Raw genomic sequence first — 13,517 nt, 5'->3', positions numbered from 1 at the left:
AACACTGAGAATAGGATGCGCCCCTCATCAAAAAAATGATTGTGTTCTAAGCATATAGAGTCTTTATCATCAAGTCAAGCATAATGGATTTCAATGGCCTTTTTCCAAATCTAAGCCAGCTATGGGGTGATATTGACTGGTATCCTTATGTGCTGAGTTCACTGGAATGTTCATACAAGGATAGAGGATGTGACATTCCAGAGAGGTGTTGAGTTCATGTGTATCTTAGTAGTTGTTGGAAATTTCTAACAGCAACAAACATGTCCATTCTATATTCAATACCAACCACTTCAAATATAGCAAAAGTCCTTTTCTTAAAAAAAAATAATTTAAACATGATTATATTGCTTATTTAAAATGTGGTTTTATTCTGTCCTCTCAGCAGTATATTAGATTATCCATCCAGAACACCCTGATTTTCATCCTTTGCATCATTGAATCATTTTCTTGAATGAGATCAAATTTCTTGCTTCCGTTGTTCTGTGTGAGAGTTGGATCTGTGAAAAGGAATTTTAAATGGTGTACAGGTTATGGGATAAACATGTATAACAATCTCCATCTCAAAGGGCCTGGGCATACCATCATCTTCAGTTTATACATCCTGACTTCAACATATATAGTCGTTCCTTTGCTGTCAGCAAACTGGAACATTGGAACTCATCAATAGCCCTATGGTCACTTGGATTGTAGCAATTCATGAAGAAGATCCAACATTAGTTTTCAACGGCTAAGGATGGGCAGCAACTACTTAACTTGAAGGTGACATCCATATTCCCAAAATGGATGTGAAAGTTAAAAACCACAAGATCTATTGAAGCTTGGAATCACAGAGCTCTTTCAAATCCCCCAAATTTAAACTTTGCAAGGTTATTATTCAATTCTCTGATGAATACTGTAGTGTAAGAGTTTAGCACTGATTGTGTGATATATCACTGAGATACAGAAATTATCACCAGAAATGAGGAAATGTTGCATAATTTCTTATGAAGCCTTGAAGCAAGATGAAACCACAATAATGTACCATTCTAATAAAATGCAGTGTCTTCCTTAGCTCAGCACTCTGCAAGTATTCTTTAACAGCCCATCAAAGTCTAGAATATTTGGGGAGGAAATACCCAAGTGGTATTATTGCTAGACTATTAATTCAGAAACTCAGCTAATGCTCTGGGGAGTTAGGTTCAAATCCTGTTATTGCGAATCGTGGAACTTGAATTCAGTAAATAATCTGCTATTAATGACCATGAAATCATTATGATTGTCAGGAAAAGAAATCTGGTTCACTCATGTCTTTTAGGGAGGGAAATATTTACCTAGTTTAGCCTAAATGTGACTCCAGACCCAAAGCAATGTAGTTGACTCTAAATTCCCCTCTGGACAGTTAAGGTAATAAATACTGGCCCAGCCAGCAACACCCCCTTCAGTGAGTGAATAACAAAGGGTTTTAAAAGGCAGGTTGGATGTGCTGGTCAGATAAGAAGGTAGATGTAATCAATACCTGCCAGAAAAGGGATCAAAGCCCATGTTGTCAGCATCAATCAATCTAATCCAAACAGCTGTCTAACCAACTGAGCTAACTCGTTTCACAAATCCAAGTTGTTGTGACAACAAGCATGCTTTTATTTTGTTGTCTAAAGTTCTGATTTATGGTGGCAGAGGTTCCAGAGTTCTTCCCATTACATAGTTGACCAACCATAGCCAAACTTCATCTGTTCGAACTTACTGTGTGTTTTTGGTGTGTATGTTTGAAGGATTTACTCAAACTCTTTGACCACTTTATGAATACATCTTCCTGGGTTGGGACCTGAACCAAGACGTTTTAGCAGAGATGCAGTCATGCTTCCCACTGTAACAAAACCTCTCTTTGCAAGTTTAAAAAAAAAGATGTTTCAGAACTAATAGGCTTTCAAAATATGAAAGAAGCATGAGAAAACCTTGAATTTAACGCTGTTTGTAAAATTGCTTAGAATGTTATAGCACAGGACATTAGAACACAGACTAGTCTACTGTAGCTTCAGGCTAATCTTCCTCCAATTGTGCTATCAATTTGTAGCAATAGAAGGATATGAATGATTCCAGTGTGAAGTTAATTTATTGTGTATTCCGCAAATTCATTGCCTTGAGTTGAAATGTAACTAAAGCATAATTACAAAAATCCCATTTTTGTTACATGCTTTGCTCTTTTTTGACCAGACATTATCGTTAGCAGATTTTATAGATTTACAGAAATGTGTACTTAGCAAGCATTGCTTTCTGCATTAGCATTTATGCAAAGAAGTCACTTTGATGTGGGCTTATAAAAGTCACGATATTTAACAGCCATGGAAAAACATCATTATTGTTTTAGCACATTTGTACTGATAGCATGTTTTGCCTTTTTAAAATTTTTATTAATTCAGCAGAAATATTTTCTCATGGACTCACTCCACCCTAACTACAGAAGTTATGATGTACTGCACTTATATTTAAGGGGAAACAGAAAAAGAAAACACTTACTGAGGGCACATTATTTTGGATCAGCCCATCCCCCTCAAAATATTTGAAGAAGGCAGCCTAAAGCCTAACCTTTTCTTATTTTTAGGGCAAATGTGAAGCGTCATGTTCCAGATGCAATGCGATGATCAAACTACTCAACATTAAGCAAAACACAAGTTATTTAAACACTTTAGTTAAAAGCAACCAAATAAAGAGGAATTTAGAATAACTTAACTCTATTGGAAAACTTAACAGGATAATAGATACAGTAACTACACCTAATTAACTGTTCCAATATAGTAACATTCCATAAACATACTCCTTGGCAAAAATGAAAATTCAGACATAGATTCTTACACAGTTCTCTAACCCAGGAGGGAAAACAAAATGTCAAGAGAAAATTCAGAGAGAATAGCAGTCATTCACTGCAGCTTCCACCTCTGTTGAGATCCCAATAGTGTCTGCTCAAAGCTAAACCTAAAAATCCAGAAACCCTGATTTGTGAGAACTGGATATGCCCATTCAAGTTGTTGAAAAAAACTCAAGGTCTCCCAAACTGTTTACTCAAATGGTCCTAAGTAGCCAATGTGGCACCTCTGCCTTACAACTCTCTTAAAAAAAACCCAGGACAAAATAACTTCTTATAGTCACAGCATTGTTGCAACTTGGAAGGCATTGGTGATGCATAATTTTAAATAATATTGTTTCTTTTGTAAATATAGTTTCACTTGCACAGCTAAGATGTCTGGTCCAGTAATCTTTTCACTGTCAGGCCTGGTTAACTTTACTGTCTCCTCCAGTAACTTTTTCACTGTCAGACCTGTCACTCTTTAACTTTACCACACTACTCCAGTCTGCACAGCTTAAACAACAGTTTGGTCATTGGCATATTCAGGCCATCGCATCTGATTCACATAGCAGCAAAATTTTAATTTCTGTAACTTATATTTCTGTCAGGGATGTACTTTGATTTTACAGAGACCACTTTCTCATTTAAGTGCACCAAGCTTACTTACACTTTCCAATGCAAAGACTTTTACAAACTAACAGGCTGAGGAAGTCAGTGCTGATAATGTTTTATTGTCCCCAGTCTCCAAAGAAATATCCTAATACTGTTGATCACTCTGATTTTGGTCAGATGAGTTCAGCTCTTTTGGTGTCAATTACCTTACACAACCCCAGCTGGTATCATGGGTAATTTTTAGAATACTGAAGCCTGGCACGTCGATGTGCCAGATGTGTCGGGTCAGTAGTGCCTTTGCAAGCTTTTCCACATGTGAGAAACAAAGCTCACTCAATGCAATAATTTCAGTCCGAGACAAGATTTGAATCAGTAGTGCCCTTTATTTCACACTTGCAAGTTGGTGTGATGTCCACAAGGCAGGGACAAAACACACTGAATTCAACAAATACTCGATATTTATATAATTTGGTTCCTACATATTTTTTTCTTATTTCATTGTTTCCCCCCCTGTTTACATCCTCCACCTCCCTAAGACCGGTACCCTTAACTCCTGTTTATCTCTTGTCTTATCCGGCCTTGTCTGTGACAAAATACTTATTCTTGTTCTCAAGGCCATTTGACCTTATCCTGCTGTGGGCACATCCTTGTCTTACCATTATTTACTCCCTCCATCTGTGCTGCCCCTCTCAGCATCTTATCATTAAGACTCTTTTAATTGGGGTTTGTTCCTGTGTTTCTGTAAAAGTGGGAAACAGATGTTTATACCTACTGTTTATGCAGGTCTGTCTTCGCAGCATCTTACCACTAAGCCTGTCTTTTTTTAACCATTGTCTTACAGTCCCATTTCTTTCTTGCATACATTTTTAGCTAATGCAAAAAAACAATTATGCATTTCCTCCACATAGTTCCATTCTTGTTGACTCAGCTCCTGGCTGAAACAATTACACACTGATGTGAGTCCATTCACCTTGTATCAGAAATTATAATTGAGAATTGCAGAAGTAACATTAATTTACCTATATCCCACACACACTTTCACTCAAACGAATTTCACACAGGTTTAGTTATGGTGGAATATCATCATATCACCCCAAATCCTACAGTCTTAACAAATTCTTGCATATCCACTTTGCTGTCACCTCTTTAGCAACTTGCCATCTCGTATAGAGGATGTGTCAGCTTTTTGTATAATTCATTTCTGAAGTGTGTTTTCTTTAATAATAGCAATTATTCAAAAATTTTCACTATTATTAGACTCTTGGTTCCCTACAATTTCCAGAAATTTATCGAGTGCTAATTTATATCATTAGCTGTGACTGTGCTGCTCTATTCCCAGCTTCGAAAAGGCCAGTGAGCCCCAGGTGGACAGATGAAGCGCTTCAGGATACCCTCAAGGCCTAACTGGTGAAGTGCGGCATCCCCACAGACACCTGGGAATCACTGGCCCAAGTCTGTCCCAAGTGGAGGAGGGGCATTCGGGAAGGCATCTAGTATCTTGAGATTTGCCGTTCAGAAAAAGCAGCATAAGGAAAGTAGTGCCAGACGGAAACCCCATCATCCCTTCCCATGACCACCTTCTGTCCCAAGTGTAACAAAGCCTGCAGAATCCAGACTGTACAACCACCTATGGACTCACCCTGAGAGACCATGTGTTGATAGGTTCTAATTTTGTTGCAGTTCGAGGGGTGGGTGGGGTTTGAGGGTGGAGGTACGGGAAGAGAAGGAGATGCGCTGGAGGGCATTGTTGATCACATGGGAGGGGAAATTGCAGTCCTTGAATGTCCTGGAGTGGAATTGTTCCTCCTGGGAGTACATATGGTGGAAGTGGAGGAATTGGGAGTAAGAAATCATGTTTCTACAGAAGTGGGGATGGGAAGAGGTGTAGTCCAGGTAGCTGTGGGTGCCGGTGGGTTTGAAATAGATGTCCGTGTTAAGTCGGTCACCAGAGATGAAGACAGAGGGGTCCAGAAAGGGAAGGGAAGGGTCCGAGATGGTTCAGATGAACTTGAGGTCAGGATAGAAAGTGTTAGTGAGGTTAATGAACTGTTCCACCTCCTCATGGGAGCATGAGGTGGTGCCGATACAGTCATTGATGTAGCAGAGGAAAAGGTGGGAGATAGTGCCAGTAAAACTGCAGTAGATGGATTCTTCCACATATCCATCAAAGAGTGAGGCATAGCTAGGGCCCATATGGGTGCCCATGGCTACCCCAATGGTCTGTAGGAAGTGGGAAGATTCAAAGTAGGAGTTGTTGAAGGTGAGAATGGTGACTTATCCCGTGGAGAATTTATCCCCTCAAGGGAATGCATATCTCCTGACAATTATGATTTATTTGCATTTTCTAATGCACCAAAGGATTATATAATTTGATTTATCAAATCTAATACAGCCATTCATCCGTTATACCTCTTACTAGACTTAATTAAATCAGTCCCCAAATTAACATGGAATTCACTTGTTTATGATCACTCTTTTTCTAAGCGGCAATTTATTCTTAATTTCTAACTAACCCTGTCTGATGACAAAATATCAGATCTGAAATTGCCTACTCCCTAATTAGATCCCATGAGATGGGGCAGAAAAAGAGAGTTCAGCCCTTGTCTTTTTGCAGGAAAAATCAGGAAAAAGTAATCATTTGATATCTTACATTACTCTTTCCCTCACCACTTTATCACCTTCAATCAAGAGCCGATTAGCTTCATTGTTAACAGAATTCAATCTTCTGATACGAGTGGAAAGTGTAGCAGGTATTTTCTCATTCCTTTCAGGTGTTAAATATTTAATCCTTTGTCAACATTTCTGGGCACAATACTGAACTGACCATGGTACCATCTCAGTCTCAAAGTATATTTGAGTGAATTTGCTGTATGATTCAGTACTTTGTACGAATTGACATTTTTTTGTTTGATAATGACAAATTACCTAATCCTTCTTCTAACATTCATTCAACTTCATTCGCTATTTATAGAGTTTCAGGCCTCTATATTTGGTTTTCCAATTAGATTAGTCTTGACCACATTTGTTACTAAATATCCATTAGACGTTTTATCCATTCCATTTTGTAGGTGGAGAACACGATCTTTGACATTCAATTGCATTGAAGTCTAAGAAGTATGGAATGATGCATTCAATGAGGTGACTGGATTTTCATTGTGAACAAACTAAACTTGTTAGCTGAAGAAACTCGGAAAATGTTGTCAGACTCAGAACTGAAACATGATTATTATTAATGATGTTACAAATTACTGTTAGCAATGTTATTAAAAATAAATGGATTAAGTGTTTAATTCTTTTCTACTGAGGGGAATAGGTTAACTCTGGGTATTTCCCAACTTGGCAGAGCAGCCTCATCTTAGAAGACGATTAAACACATGTTTTTTTTCTCTAGGGAGGTTGTGGGATCGTGTCAAGCTAATCCTTCAATAACTTCATTAAACTTTCAATCAACCTCAGAAATCCCCCAGAGAAATTTTTGCAGATGTTTAAACAAAGTAAAGCACTCACAATGTCAAACAATAACAGCACTTGGGAAATGTCAATAAAAATCTTATTGAACCTTCACAAAAAGATTTTTCTTAAAACATGTGAAATGGCCTGTCGATCAAAGCAGACAGTGTTCTTTTAACTTTCACACTCAGCGTTGGTCCTTTTCTTGTAATTTATAAACTTCAGATCAAGGTGTTTTGAATAGATATTATCCACCACTCATGAGCATTTGGAACTACTCCCACAATTAGTGAGCTCCACACTTAAACAGCCAACATTTGGTTTGCTTGAACTCAGCACTGGGTATAAATGGCCCTGCTGAATACAGGTTTCCCTCCTCTAGGCGTCAAGTTTCCCTGCTGGCTAAAATGGGACTTGCTTTTTCTTTTATTTTGACCTATTTTTCTAATTAACCTGTGGAGCAGGAGGACTTGAACCCAAACAGGGTTCAGGGTAGCGTCACTGCACCAAAATGGGACTTACTGGAATGGAATATGTCTAAAACGTTGACTTTTTCACCTCTTAATGCTGCCTGACTTGCTGTGTTCTTCCAGCCTCCTGCCTGTTTGTTTACTAGAATGGAGGCAGCAATAACCTATATGTGTTAATATTGCAAGCAGGAATTTGGCGCCTTTGAAGTTCAGTTCAGTAATATTGATTAGTGACTCTAAATTAGAGGAGTAATATTTAGCTGAAGATTTGCTGCTTCCGCTTAGTCTCAAATTTCAAAAGGTTATCCCTAGTCTCAAGTTTCAATAGGTTATCTTATTGGCATATAACAAAAGTGTCTGTGCACCTTCATTACTGCCTGTTTGCAGATTTTGTAAAATGCTTTCCTGCACTGAATAATAAACGATCTTAAGTAGCATTATAGCACCAAAAATGTTTGTTTTAAGCAGGCTGAACAATTCGTATATTTTCATCACAGACCATGAGTCCCCCTTTTAAATCTAAACTCTGGGTCTACCTTTGAAAATTGAAATAATGGGCCTAATCTTGCTGAAAAAGTAGCAGAATTAATGATGCTCGCTGTAATTACTGTGCAATAGACCAGCAAATTCAGGAGATGAAGGAATCAATCTTTGAAACAGGATTGTGCCTTTAGCCTCCACATCCATTTGGGCATTTGTTAGATTTTCACAGTAAATGTCCATTTAACTCACAACATAAAGTTTGGGCTGTTAATGAATGGCACGAGTACAGTTTAATAATGTGCCGATAGTCTAAACAATGTCAATCTGATTCGGAAAAAGGAATGACTTCAATGTTCAGTTTTAGTTCTGCTTTTTAAACAAGAGTCACCATAGACTCATTGTCCCATTGGAGGGGGAGAGACAACTGAGGATCACCATGCCTTAGGCAAGGGGAGAGGTTGAGAAGGAAATTCTGTCATGGTCACCTCGGCTGGTTTGGGAATTGAAACCACACTGTTGGCCAATCCCCTCTCTCACCCTCTGTCATCTTAAAGCCTACAGCAGTTCTAGCTGCAGAGATTGAGCCTACATCTGGTCAGGACACTCTCCGTTGGCCTGGGCCCTATAGGCCAAAATGGTCGTCAGACTGACTGGCCCAGACTTCCTGGCCATCAGAGTCAACTGCAGAGCAGGTTCCATCAACTCTAGTTGCAGAAGGCAGGACTGTACTTAGACTTAGTTGGAGCAGGAATAAAAATTTTACTGAGAACACACAGGTGGCAGGAGTGACTCATATATTTGTACAAATGTAACATTCTTTAAAAATATATTCACTGGCACTCTTAACTTAGTTGCACTTGTGTCTCTATTGCTGTTGGATCAGGTTAGATTACCCTCTTGTGAGAAATAAGCAGCCTCTTCCACCATCCCAGAGATGAAAGCAGTTGCAGTGGCCAAGCAGTGCTCATCTCTCACAAGCGTGACTGCAGATGGACTCCTACATCATAACCTTTGGACCGTGGTGTGGATGATTGCAGCCAAAGCTCTGCAATGCAATGTGGACAATGCTGAGGCCAAAAGCAACATGTAGGTCCTGGCTGCTACACCTTCTACATTTGTACCCATCTTGTGAGCATGAGTATGGAATCACTGATGATTCCACACATCCCTGGAGGTAAAGTTTAAGTTTACCTATTGGCTTTTCAAGGGCACTGACATTCAAAGCTGAGAGGTGTAGAATTGCAGTTCATTACTCCAGCCTCTGTGATAGGGCAATGGTCTGCTGGGAGAAACTACCCCTCTTAGAGAAAATGCTGTGCTGCAGGACACTTGAGTGCTTCAGGACAACTGAACAGTTTCTGTGAATTCTGAAACATTAAAGACTAACCGAGGATAAAAGAGTCAAAAGGATGTGCATCAGGTTTCCTTCCACCTTGCACCTATCATGAGAGACTTCACTGTACAGCAGTTGGGTATCGTATACTGACTGTAGCCTTAAAATCTACCAGACATTAGCACAATGTAATATTCGTGTCTTGTCTCACTGATTGCTGCTTTCTTCCTAACAGTATGTAGGACCTATAAAGTGTAGATGCTTGAAATGGAGATCACCTGAAGTTACCAAGTGTAAAATCATATGGATAAGGAAATATTCATTCAGCAACAGAAGCATTATTAAGAATTCCAAGAATAAACAGGTTCACATGCACTGGGCTGACCAGAGGCTGCTTGCCTCCAGAAAGTTAGACAATGAAAGGACGTTCAAGCCCACTGTGTTCCTTCTGGATTTTCATCCTCAGTCAATGGGTAGCAGGCAACAAAACCTCACCTTAAGGGGGCTTATGATCTGTCCCACTCTGGCTGTGGTGGAAGCATGGCTGGGGCTTTATCAACAGTCTGCATTCTGTGAAAGTTTCAGGAATTATGTTTGAAATGGGCAGCCCTTGCTCCCCCAATAGCTCGTCTGTATGGCCCAAGGACCTTAGATAAAGGCAGAAACCTGTGAGTTTTCTTGCCCATATGTATCTGACACAGACCTCCAAAACTGGGCAGCAATGAACAGAGGAGTTGAACATTGATAAATTAGAAGTCTTTTCTGTCAATGAAATCTGTCAGTTGGTGACAGACGATGCTCCGTCTAATTTTATTTTTGGTGCATGAACCTCTAACACTGAGGGTCAATGCGTCGGCATGCCACCCGGTGTGCGTGTGGACCACACAGCAGCTGTGCAGCTTACAGGACGCTTCGGTGAAAGAGCACTCTTGAAGCAATGTGGCTGCAGCCTGTAGAGGCCTGTAGTCAAGAGAAGCCAGCAACTGGAGACAATCCCACTCCTGGGCTTTTTGACTCTTCTTGTCACAGAACACAGATGTAAGCTGATGTGGACTGGGGTGAATGGCGGCCCGGATGCAGTTGAAGATTGGGAGGTACCACACATGTCCCCAGTTTCTTCCTTTTGGCATTAAAATTCAGGGCAGCTGTGACCTCCCCCAAAACCAGCTAGCCACATATTCTTTCCAAGGGTACATTCTGCTCCAGCAGAGATGACTCATGCTCAGTGATGATGGCCAGGAGGCCTCCTCTGTTTCCTCCTGCATTGCATTTCCAATTGCTTTAGACCATTACAGCAAACTCAGTATATGTGAGGTCTGGTCAGTCTCCTCGACCTTCTTGAAGGTTCTCCACCTGCTTCTCCTGCCTCTGGAAACTTTGCAGCAGCTGCTGGGGGTTGATCTCCTATCTGGACTCAGTGACAATGTTGTAATTCCTCTCTCCGTTTGATGCTGTCTTCAGCTTTGCAGCGAGGCCATAAGGAACACCCATCTCCAATATCTGTGTCAAATAAGCGAGCTGATAATCTGCGGGGAATGTTGAAAGAAGATCAGGATTTTAGTAACAGTACTCCTGAGTTCTCACATCAATCATAATGAAGCCTCAGGTTAGACCTTGACACATTGCCCTGGAGACTTTGCAAGGAAGCCAATTTCATGCCTCAGCATGGAGCAACCACTTGGACTCATTTTTATGCAGTTACTTTGGATCAAAGGCAAGGTTTCAATTTAGTGTTTTTGTGACTGACTTGCAGTTGCCACTTTAGATGCAAAATGATCACCCCCACCTCGTTCCTCATGTTTTCTCTTCTGTAGCTGTCCCCATTTTCCTCATGACCTATCAGCCTCCCCCTTTATGGCCTTCACCCCTTTATGTTTCTGTTAATTCCCACAATTATTCCGTAAACCAACGGGTTTGTGAATTGATATGCCCTTGTTGACCATACACTCTTCATATTTTGGGACCAGCTTGATTATCATTTATGAAATCTCTGGCTCTCCTGGATGCCCATGTCCTCTCCTTGAGCTGTCAAAGATTCCACCCTTCCATCTTGAATTGCCTACTTTCATTGTCATCCTTCCCGCTGTGACCCTGTCCAACGGACCCAAACCACGGACTTCAGCTTCCATGGATTGCTCCCTGATAAGAATGCTGACCATTCATTCTCAGGAGTCTCTGTGGTCCAATCATTAGACTGATTGTTGAGGACAGCCCTGCCTGTACATGGCTCAGCACCCAGGCTGATATTTGCACAGCATTCTGACTGACCTAACTATAATCCTGGTAACTCTTGATCTGCAGGGCAGACTGTGGCCCCGAATGATCAAACACTGAGTGACCATGAGGCCACAACTGGAACGGGCAAGGCCCTTGCTGGGTGTGAAACCCGTGAATGACTGTTGACCCCTTAACTCCACCCAAGCGTGGTCTCCATTGACATTGAGACACAGTCAATTTCCTGAAGTGTATATGGTGCATTTGCTGTACAGACTCCTGACACCTGCTGCAGGTTTGACATTGATGTAGCACAGTGTGATACAGAAACACATCCACCCCCCCTTGACTGTTAAGGATTCAGAACATAACAAGCTGCCTGCTTCTCCTCTGTATTAAAAGCAGCATGAGCCACAGAACCTGGCAGTCTGTAAATGATCACTGAAGTGCCTATGCCCTATAGAGTAACGCAAGATATAAAGTCTGACAGCCTCCATGGAAGTAACATGTGTGAGTGCTAAGAAAGTAAGCTAACAGCCACAAGATGTATCAAGTGTACATGCATGAGCTATGTGTGTGTCCCTGAGGGGAAAGTGAACTGACAGAAACAAAGTCATAACTGTGCCTCAGCTGCAAAGTGGAACACCGAGAGGTTAAAGTGCTGTGTGAATTGGTTCGAAAGCAGTCACAATGATGTGATGCAGCTGGTAGTATCGTGAAACTCACTTGCATGGACGAAGAGTGCAAAAGGGCAGTATCCACTGAGCCTGCAGAGACATTGTGGTGAAGACACAGCTTTCTGAATGCTCAGAGAAGCAAACAGTGAGCTGCTGTCCCCAGGGAACCACTCTGAATTTAATGTTGGGAATTAGCGCTTCTCAGGGAAGGAGAGGAGTTGGAAACTGCACAGGAATGAACCGTGTTTAGCCAATAATGAGATGGAAAAAAATTGAAAAAAAGTCATTGCTGCTCCTTTGTGCGATTCAAACTCACCATTTGAACTGTGCAGTTTCCAACTCCTCTCCTTCCCTGAGAAGCGCTAATTCCCAACATTAAATTCAGAGTGGTTCCTTGGGGACAGCAGCTCACTGTTTGCTTCTCTGAGCATTCAGAAAGCTGTGTCTTCACCACAATGTCTCTGCAGACTCAGTGGATACTGCCCTTTTGCACTCTTCATCCATGCAAGTGAGTTTCACGATACTACCAGCTGCATCACATCATTGTGACTGCTTTCGAACCAATTCACACAGCACTTTAACCTCTCAGTGTTCCACTTTGCAGCTGAGGCACAGTTATGACTTTGTTTCTGTCAGTTCACTTTCCCCTCAGGGACACACACATAACTCATGCATGTACACATGATACATCTTGTGGCTGTTAGCTAACTTTCTGAGCACTCACACATGTTACTTCCATGGAGGCTGTCAGACACTGACAAGAATCTGATTTTCCTTCCTCACCATATTTTCCCAGCTTCCTTGCCACTTCTGATGCTGAGTAAGCGAATGGAATTACAACATTTTTTTCTGTGTCTTTTTACTCATACTCTCAGAGCAATCTGTCGTTCCCTTTCTTAGTTTTCTTTCTGTGCCTGATTAAATTCCAAATCATTTTTGTTTTCCTGACCTTCCTCTTTCTCTCTCTCTCAGTCCTTTAATTTGATTAAGGGGAAAGATACACAGAATCCAGGAAAGCATTTTATCTGATTGTGAATGCTAGAAAGTGTCCTTACGCAGCAAAGTTGTTAAAGCTGTGGCTGGAAAATAGCAAAACAATCATTAGAATTAATTCCATTTTCCCCACAGGGCTGCACTACTCCTCCACTCTGCTGTTGCTATCTCTCTCCTTCATGGAGTTGGTCTCATTCTGTGGTGCTCAGAACTCAGAGCAAGGCAAGTGAAGAACCCTGACCATAGTACTGTTCATAAAAGCACTGCACATGTCTACAGCAAACATTCAGGGCAAGTTACAAAGAGGAAAAGAAGTTAAAGTAGATGAAAAACTGGAAATCTGAAAGCAAATTGGAAAATGCTGCCATTAACATCTGTAAACCAAAGTAAAATGGGACAATGTTTCAAAAACATGCATTATGTCTGAGTTGTCTGAAAAGTAGACTACGGTTTCTTCCTAAACC

Source organism: Hemiscyllium ocellatum, chromosome 11 (assembly GCF_020745735.1).
Source record: "Hemiscyllium ocellatum isolate sHemOce1 chromosome 11, sHemOce1.pat.X.cur, whole genome shotgun sequence".
Taxonomy (NCBI): Eukaryota; Metazoa; Chordata; class Chondrichthyes; order Orectolobiformes; family Hemiscylliidae; genus Hemiscyllium; species Hemiscyllium ocellatum.
This window is presented reverse-complemented; position numbering follows the sequence as displayed.